This window comes from Bubalus kerabau, chromosome 1 (genome assembly GCF_029407905.1).
Source record: "Bubalus kerabau isolate K-KA32 ecotype Philippines breed swamp buffalo chromosome 1, PCC_UOA_SB_1v2, whole genome shotgun sequence".
NCBI classification, from domain to species: Eukaryota; Metazoa; Chordata; class Mammalia; order Artiodactyla; family Bovidae; genus Bubalus; species Bubalus kerabau.
This window is the reverse complement of record NC_073624.1, coordinates 94,908,712-94,918,934: the sequence shown is the minus strand read 5'-3', so window position 1 is coordinate 94,918,934 and position 10,223 is coordinate 94,908,712.

The following is a 10,223-nucleotide window of genomic DNA, read 5'->3' as shown; positions in this document are numbered from 1 at the left end:
AGGATGGGGAAGTGGGGGAATCCAAGGATGCCAGGACCTGCTACCCCTCCTGCTTTTTATCAGGCAGACAGCAGGCCTCCAGACAACATAAAAGTCAGGAGAAAGTCATTAACATCATTTACGAGCGTGGGAATCTCCCGCTAGGCAGGCTGAGAAGAAAGCTGAAACTTGCCTCCCTTAATAGATGTATCAAGGAGACCCTGCAAATATCATGTATGAAACGAGTTGCCAGTCCAGGTTCGATGCACGATACTGGATGCTTGGGGCTGGTGCACTGGGACGACCCAGAGGGATGGTGTGGGGAGGGAGGAAGGAGGAGGGTTCAGGATGGGGAACACATGTATACCTGTGGTGGATTCATTTTGATATTTGGCAAAACTAATACAATTATGTAAAGTTTAAAAAATAAAATTAAATTTAAAAAAAAAAGGGAGGGGATATATGTATACCTATGGCTGATTCATGTTGAGGTTTGACAGAAAACAACAACATTCTGTAAAGCAATTGTCCCTCAATAAAAAAATAAATTAAAAAAAAGACCAAACTCTAATTTAAAAAAAGAAAAAAAAAAGGAGACCCTGCATCACAGTAAACCTGCCCCTGCCTTTTCAGCCCCACAGGCCTAGACACATCCATGAAGCCCCTAATTCCCCTGCAGCCCTGGGATCAGACCTGATATCATGATCCCACATGGGCGAGTGGAGGCCTGTACCAGTGCATTCTTGAGACTCGAAGGGTCCCACGTCCCACTAAGGTCCCTGGGCCTGTCCTTCCCAGCAGAGCACGCGATGCCTGGAGCATCCTTCCGGGTGAGCGCGGGTGAGGGCTCATCTTCGAACCTTTCCCTGGCATGGATGAAAGTGAAAATCTCTCAGTCATGTCCGAATCTTTGTGACCCCATGGACTATACAGTCCATGGAATCCTCCAGGCCAGAATACTGGAGTGGGTAGCCATTCCCTCCTCCAGATCTTCCCAACCTAGAGAGATCGAACCAGGTCTCCTGCACTGCAGGCGGATTCTTTACCAGCTGAGCCACCAGGGAAGCCCGGCATGGATGAAGGTGCTGGCCTCTCTTCTTAGGTGCTGCTGGCTGGCCAGTCACTAATCCCTTCCATTGGCATAAGGAAGACAACTGCGGGGTCATGCAGGTCATTCAGTGCACAACCACATCCCGTCTTATACTAGAGTTACTGAAGCTAGTGGTGGCCTCTCGATTCAGAAACCATGCCTTATCCACTTTTATAGCCCTCATGGCAACCAGCACATACTAGCTCCTCAGGAAGCATTGCTTGAATAGCCCGAACACAAGAGGGAAGGGCCAATGTGTGGAGAGCTCCTCCATCTAGTCCACCGTGTGCCAAGCCTGGGAGCCAGCCTGGAGGAGGTGCCTTCCTTCTTGGGGGTGAGTGCTGATGTCCCACCAGAGCAGGACCCCGGTCTAGATGCTGTGGGACATAAGGAGAGTAGACAGAGTTTGCCTTGAGGAACCTCGTTCTCATGGGAAGACCAGAGAGAGGCAGGAAAGACGGATGGCAAGAGAGGGAAAGATGATCGATCAGGCAAAGGGGGTGCTCCTGGCGTTCTGAGGAGGGCCATATACTTATGGTAGGCTGGGGTGGGGTGGGGGGACCACAAAGGAGGTGGAAGCCAAGGCAGGTCCTGGAAGACAGTAAGATTTGGCAGAGAGAACAGAGGCAGGGGTGCCAGGCAGAGGCACTGGGCAAGCCAGACACCCAGAGAAATTGCCCAGTACTTGAGGCCCCTCGACAAACCAAGGCCTTCAGCCCTGGCCTCCCATCCCCACCTCATAAGATGCCACCTCCCAGAAGAACAGCGGGGAAATGGGCCCAGTGGGGAAGTGCCTGCCTCTTGGATCAAGTGCCATTGGCGGCCCCGACTGCTATGACGCCAAAGCCCTCAGCTGACCAGGGTCTTGAGTAAAACACTCATTGCAAAAATCGCTATGCACAAAGCCAAGAACAAGGACTAACCTTCCAGAACGCCCCCTTCAGGAAGCAGGCCTGGGGAAGGGGCATAAGAGAAACAGGACAAGGAGAATAAGGGGGGAGTCCTCTCTGCTGTCTCTCTTTCTCTCCCTCACACACACACACACACACACACACACACGCCACCCCCACCCCCCCGCACAGCAGGAAGCAGAGTCCTACTCTATGTGAGGAGCACAGGGATATATCCAGAGGGAGCAGTTCGTGCCCCAGGAGCAAAGGTGCAGAGTCCCCAGGGTGAACCCAGTCAGTGATGGGATAAGGAGACCCTACAAACTGAATTCCTACAGAAACAACCGACTCCAGTCTTTTGCTCTTGTGGCCACAAGACTGCCTCCCCCTCCCCACTTGCTGCACAGTTCCTGCACCAGCCCTGACTGGTGGGAGGAGACTTGCCTGGGCCAGAAGGCCAGGCTGCTCCTCCATGTGGACTCGCCGATTAAGCGAAACAAAATAGAAACTGCAATACAGCACGGATGCTGTGAAAGGGTCTCATGCTGGTCTCTGTATGTTTCTCACATTCAGCAAGAATTTATTGAGTACCAGTGCCAGTCACCATTCTTTGAACCTGGGATACACCCGTGAATAAAGCACACCACAACGTGTATTTTTTTTAAGTTTCCATTCCGTGGAAAGAGATTGACAATAAACTTGGTGGTTCAGATGGTAAAGAATCTGCCTGCAATGTGGGGGACCCGGGTTGGATCCCTGGGTCGGGAAGATCCCCGGGAGAAGGGAATAGCAACCCACTCCAGTATCTTACCTGAAGAATTCCATAAACAGAGGAGCCTGGTGGGGTACAGTTCATAGGGTCGCAAAGAGTCAGACACAACTGAGTGACTACCCTAGATGATGATAAGTCTTATGGAAAGAATAAACAGAACAAAACAAGAGGAATCAGGAGAGTAGGGAGAAAGATAGGGCCGTTCGCAGCAGGGTGGTCTGAGTGGGCTGCACTGAGAAGGTGACTTTGAGCCAAGGTTTTGAGGAGGTAAGGGGATGAGCCACGAGGGCAGAGGAAGAGCCAGGGCAGCTGCTCAAGGTGCAAACAGGCCTGGCTGGTTCCCTCCAGGAACAAGGAGACCAGTGTGGTTTGAGGGGCAGGAGCAAGTTCTGAGTGTGGGCAAGCCTAGGAGATACAGGGAGCGGAGGGTTCCACCCTAATCATGGAGCCGGTGGGCTCCCATCGAGGGCAATGTGGAGCCGGGGGGCTTGATGGACATGAGCTGAAGTGTTAGATGACCTCCATGACATGATGGCAGCCTGGAAAGCAGACTGCAGAGGGAGGCAACGGAGGAAGGAGGGGGAAGGGTCAGTGGGACCCCTGGGAGACAGCAGAGCCTCGTGCCAGGGAGGAAGCCCCGGAGAGTGTGCAAGTGGCCAGCTTTGGGTGGAATCTGAAGAAAGAGCCAAGCAGATTTCTTGACGGATTGGATTCAGGATGTGAGAGAAAGGGAAGAGTCAAAGATGTCTCCATGTTTTCAGGTGGGGTAAACCTGTTCCTGGGCTTCCCCAGTGGCTCAGCAGTAAAGAATCCGCCTACAGTGCAGGAGATGTGGATTTGATTCCTTTGTCAGGAAGATCCTCTGGAGGAGGGCATGGCATCCCACTCCTATATTCTTGCCTGGAGAATCCCAAGGACAGAGGAACTGGGCGGGCTACAGTCTATAGGTTCACAAAGAGTCAGACACGACTGAGGTGACTGAGCTCATGTGCACGCAAACCTGTCTCCACAACAAAGAAAAGCAGTGAAGCAGTGAGAAAAATGCCAAGATCAGTGCCCCAGACACTCATCCTGGCTCTGCTGACGCTATAGCCTGGCACAAGTCACCCACCCTATCTGGTCCCCTGTGTTCCCAACAGAGCATGCCAGGGTCAGACTGGATGGCCTTCAACATTTCCTAGGGAAGCCTTGGGATCTCAGTTTTGTTGGGAATCCATTAGAGTTCATCATTCCACAGGGCCCATGCTAAGTACACTGGATAGATGATAGATAAGTAGATAGATAATGAATACTTAGGTGATAGACAGATAGATATCATCTGTCTGTCTGTTGGCAGAAGAAGAGGCTTCTTCTCCAGCCAACAGGCCTGTTTCTGCCGTGTCCCATCCCTTACCTGTGTGCACCTGAGCTGCTTCTGGCCCCAAGCATTGCTTGGGAGAAACAAGAGCAAACCTACTTTGTCGTCTTTGGAATTGAAACCACGTGACCTGCCCTCAAACCTTTGTGAAGCTAATCTTTTAAAATCTAAGTTTCACCTGAAATGATCACAATATTGTTTGTTAATCGGCTGTACCTCAATATAAAATAAAAAGTGTTTTTTTTGAAAAACAGCTCATCTCATGCAAAAAATAAATAATAAAAACATGAAAAAATCTGAGTTAGAATACCTCTCTCTTTAGCAACACTGATTTCTTTGAATGCCTAGCTCTGTCTCTTTTCATTAACATTATTCGTGACAATATTGTCAGAATTTCATTTTCTAGTCCTTCTTTGGGCTCTGAGTATGTATTCATACCAATAATTTCTTGAAATTTAATTTTACAATATACTTTTCTAGATCCTTGTTAAACGATGCGTGTGTTTTTAAAAAAAAAAGTCCTTCCATTGCTATCATGGACTGGCAAGGGACAAGATCTCTTCCAGCTAGCTTTGTTCACACACCAACCAGGGCTTCCCAGACCAAGAAAACTAAGCCTTATGGTTTCCTCTACCCTCTGGAGACAGAACTGTTGAGGAGGGACCCCAAAAATCACAGACGCTCTCATCTTAGCATCTGTGTTCATGCACCTGGCTGATGTCCAACACATGAAATTTTTCACTCAACAATATTCAAATCTTTCCATCTGTGTTTTTAAAGCATCGTCTCCACCATCTGATGAAGTGGCTGGTTCCATCCAGCTTTGCTTCTTTTCCTCTTTCCTTTTCACTGAAATACATCCTTCCTTAACTCCAAGGAGTTTTTTAATGCTTTATGCATAGTGTGACTTCCTCCCTTTACATTAAAGCTGTTTCTTCCATATAAAGCTGTTTCTTCCACTGCCCTTTAAGTCCTAGTTCCATCCCAACAATTGGTGAACTCACAATTATCTCCTTTTGTTAACATTCCGTCTAGGTTAATTCTCTGCATCTGTTGTGCTTGTTCAGGATTTAAGGAAAATGCGTGTCCCGGCGGTCTGGGTGATGGTGGCTTCCTAGGAGGACGTTAGAGGGGGACAGGCTGCACGTCAGCAGTGGCACCGAGTCGCTCTGGGGTGTGCAGGGACTCGGGGCAGAAGGCTTCCCACTGTTCAGGACCAGTGGTGACCCAGGCATGAAGGCATCTCAGAAGTGGTCCCTGCTGCCTTCTCTCTGGGGGCCTCACGCGTTTACTCTCAAAGGTAGAGAAGATTAGGCTAGTTCATCAGCATCTCACATGGAGCATCCCTTGGGCGGAGTTTCTTATGGAGCCTGGCTTGCTCCCTGATGTATGATACCTTTGGCCCAATTACAAATTCTGACCTAATCTCGTTAATCTTGCAGCCAAAGGACACAGGAGATGATCCTTCTTGCCCCAGAAGGACCTAAAGGCAGGGAAGGCAGAACTTCCAGGATTACTGGGTGCATTCCTGTATCCTGTATTGTAAAGAAGGTTAGCTTCCGGGGCTGAAGGGAAATGTGTATAATCATGCCAGTGATGTATCCCCAAGGTGAGGGGTGGGCGGCGAGTGGCAGCAGTGTACTCTGGTGGGGAAGAGTATTTTGTCACTGACATTGTTTAGAATTGCTCGTGCTTGGTGATGATAAGAAAAGCTGATTTTTAGTCAGTTTTACTATTGGTTTTTTAATTCCTTACCAAAAAATGCACCCCTATGGCCTACACCCAGGGGAGATCAGTCTCATTGTATCCTTCACCCCACCCCATACATCACCAAGTGGCTCAAATACAGTAAGAGTTGATTCCTTGATCGCTTAGCACCATGGAGGGTGTAACCCGGTCCGTAGGATAGCCCTCCACACAGGAATTCAGAGACCCAGGCTCTGATCAGTGTTGCAGTTCTCGCCTGGCTGAGACATGTGGGTGTTGGATGCTGGATTAATCACCAAGGAATACAGTCACTAGTCACTCCTGCTGCCCGATGTGAAATGAGGTGGCCTGACCTCACAGCCTGGAGGGCATTTCCGATTCCATCTTGGCCTTGGGCTGGGTCAACCTCACATCACCTTGCTAAGTCGCTTCAGTCATGTCCGATTCTGTGCAACCCCACAGACGGCAGCCCACGAGGCTCTGCTGTCCCTGGGATTCTCCAGGCAAGAACACTGGAGTGGGTTGCCATTTCCTTCTCCAATGCATAAAAGTGAAAAGTAAAAGCGAAGTCGCTCAGTCGTGTCTGACTCTTAGCGACCCAATGGACTGCAGCCTACCAGGCTCCTCGGTCCATGGGATTTGCCAGGCAAGAGTACTGGAGTGGGCTGCCATTGCCTTCTCCCACATCACCCTAGATAGACTTTAATGTAACAGATTTAGAAATCCTTCCATACATGCAGAAGCTTTCGGTCAACCCTCAAGTATTTAGTGTTTTACTAAGTGTAACACCTCCTTCCCTCACAATCCCAGGTCAGCGGAAGGTTCCTGTTTGCGGATTAGATCCCTATTTCTAAGAGGCTTTCAAGCTAAATGAGATGTTGCTGAGATAGGGAGAGGACAGGCAGACCGGCACAGAATAAGAGCCTGGAGCCAGGACAAGAAGGGCATGGCCCGCTCATGCCCTAGGCAGGTGGAAGGCAGGAGCAGTGTTTCTGAGGTGCGGGGTTATCCGAAGAACATCATATCACTGGGGAAAACAGGATGGGACCTGGGGGAACAGCTTTGAGTCTCCTGAATCTGATGCCAGAGGGAGAAACAGGCTGGGGCGAAATAGCTGCTAAAAAGCTATGATTCAGATGTACAAAAAACTAAGTTGTCCATTATGGTTTTGCATGAGGAATGGAGATCCAGGGGATTTTTCCAGAGACCCCAGAATGGCAGCCAAGTCCCAAAGCTCAGCACCAAAGGATGTTAGTCCCCAACGTCTAAGAGAGCTGCATATTGGACCTGCCCTTTACTCCTCATGGTCACAGGCCCCAGAGATGTTCTGGGAGGAAGCTGAGGTGGAAAGTCCACAGTCTTCCCAGTGCCCAGCAGCACGGAAGGCAAAGTGTGGCCAAATGTTTTCCCACCAGTATTGGGGGACCTCACAGGAATCAACCCTCAACGAGCTTGTGGGACCGCTACTCAACTGTAGGCGACCATGGAGCCCGCACCCCACCAGCTCTCACCTAGGCAGAGGCCTGCTCAACAGTGCTTCCCCTTGATGCAACACACATTGAAAATCTCCTCAAAGAAGGAGGTGGAGGTGTGTTATGAGAGACCTGCCCCACCCAGCCAAGCCGTTATAGCTGTAAGCAGACTGGCTGGGCCCTGGGGAGGCGGTTTAAAAGTGGAGTGAGAGAATAGGTTTAAGCAGAGCTTAAAACCGAAATCTTAAAATGAATTTAAAATATCTTAAATTCTGAAATGAGATGATTCTAATCATGAAGAGTGGTTGCAAATTATGGAATCCAGCCAGTGTAGTAAATCACCCCAAAACATAGGAGCATTTAAAAAAACTTTTTATTTTGTATTGAGGTATAGCCAATTAACAAGCAATGCTGTGATAGTTTCAGTTGAACAGCAAAGGGATGCAGCCTTACTTATATTAATACCTATATCCATTCTCCCCAAAACTCCCCTCCCATCCAGGCTGCCACTTAACGTTGAGCAAAGTTCACGTGCTATACAGTAGGTCCCTGTTGGTTATCCATTTTAAACACAGCAGTGTGTACATGTCCATCCCAAACTCCCTACCTATCCCTTCCTCCATCCTCCCCACCCCCAGCAACCATAAGCTTATTCACAAAATCTGTAGGTCTAACACACAGCAGTTTTAAAAGCCAAAATTTGTTTTACTTATGAATCTGTGGTCTGGGCAGTAATCAGCAGGGTCAGCTCACGCTCTGTCTCAAGGAGCTCCCGAATTCTCAGGCAGCACTCACGGATGCTCTGAGCCCAAAGTGGCAGCCATCCTTGCCCTCTGCTGCTCAGACCACACAGGAGGAAGAGAGCCCAGTCTCAGCCCCCTCGCTGCTTCTGGAGGAACAGTGGTGGCCAAGACAGCAGCCCATGGGGGTCGAGGGCAACTGAGGAGTCCTAAAGAAGAAGAGGTTTGGTGTCTGTGTTGGGGTGAGGGAAAGTTGACGGGGACATGAGAGGCAGCTGTACCCACAGATGCTGTCAGGCTGCTAGGGGACAGGACTGATGCTTTGGTTCCCAAAGAGGTGAGGACACCCAGGGGGCTGCAGTGACAGGGGACTCAGCTTTGGGTTCCACTTAGGGGTCGCTTCCAGGGTTGCTCAAGCTGGTCACGAGACAGGGAGGAGCTAGCTGCCTGAAGGATGTGGTGGGACTCAGTGTCCTCTGGAGTTCCCCAACCCCAACAGCTCAGGAGGCTTCCCAGAGGAGAAATTTCAGGAGCCAAAAAAAAAAAAAAAAAAAAAATTGGCCCAGAAACACTTATAACTAGCCCTTTCCTATCTAGTTCCAGGCTCTCATCCAGCTGCATCATATTAGCCTGATGTGCAATCCATTTCACAGCTCTGAGCTCTGTGGTTCAGACCATCCGACAGAGATGCATGAGTCCCACCCTGGGACCTGAGGTGCCTTAGAGAAGATGCTTCTGGACTGCCGGCATTGCCATGCTTCCCCACTAGAGGGCATCCTAGTCTGGCTACCAAAGGCACCCAATGCCATGATTGGGGAAAAGCCATTTTCCTCCATGAAGCCTTCAAAGGTAGATGGACACAAAGTGCAGCTTCCCTGACTCTTCCCAGCCTGGATTTTTTCACTCTCCCAGAAGCTTCCCTCTGAGTGCTCAGTACCTCATGGTGTAACCTCCTTGGACAACCCACAGTCATCACCCTGACATGTTAACTTTCAAACAGATCTTGAGTACCAGGCCTCTTTCCTCTGGTCCTTCCTATGCCTTGTCAATTTCAGCTCCTTAAAAATCTGCTTCCAAGACACATCTGCCTAGGCACCAAAGGCTCAGAAGAAGATGTCTGAAGGCTCCTCAGCCCAGCTCAGGTTGGCCGCAAGGAAGCTCTCTTTCTTATCTCCTAGGTCTTTCCCGCTTTCTTTGTCTCATTTCTGGTTTTTCTTTTAGACCTCTTGGCCAGAGTTGAGTCCATCACACTTCCCAGTTCTTGGCAGAGTGTCTTCACCAGCCCATAAAGGCTCTTCCCTCTTTTACTCATCTGTTCCCCCTCATTTCTTATCCCTCCTCTCACTCTCCTCACCAAGGCACCCACTGTAATGCATGTGATGATGTCTCCAAATTGTATAAAGTATTATAGCCTTATTAGTGTAAAGTGGGGCTTTCCTGGTGGCTCAGATGATAAAGAATCTGCCTGTGTTGCCAGAGACTTGGGTTTGCTCCTTGAGTTGGGAAGATCCCCTGGAGAAGGGAATGGCTACCCACTCCAGTATTCTTGCCTGGAGAATCCCATGGACAGAGGAGCCTGGTGGGCTACAATCCATGGGGTCGCAAAGAGTTGGACACGACTGGGCAACTAAGCACACACACACACATTGTGAAGTAAGTAGCAGTGCTTCTGGACAGTGTACATTTTATTTACATAAATGGTATGGTTTTGACACTGTTTAACTCAACACTGTGTTGTCTGTAAGTACATCAGTTCTGTTGCTTCTAACTTCCATAATACACCTTTATCACCTTTTATGTCATCTAGGCTGACTCCCACTTCCTTCTGCTACAAGCAAGGCCACCATGAATTGTCTGGTGCTGGCAGAGGGGCTGTTCTCAGATGTGGGGTCAGACTTCCCTCAGAAGTGGGGTTGCTGGGTCCTAGGCTTTACACGTGCCTAAATACATGCACAGTGCTACGCTGCTTTCCAGAATGCCTGCACCAGCTCTTATTCCACCCCCAGTGCCCTAGGGTCCCCATTCTCCCAACTCTCCATTCACTGTTGGTAGTACCTGCTTTTTAACCCTTGACATTCTGATGGTAGAAGGATATCTCATGCTTCTGGTCTGCATCCTCTAAGGACTGGCAGGAGCATCCTCAAAGCCATTTGGTCTTTCCCTTTGGGGGGCTGTCTGTGCAGACTCTGGCTAGCTTTCCACTGGATTTCCTGTCC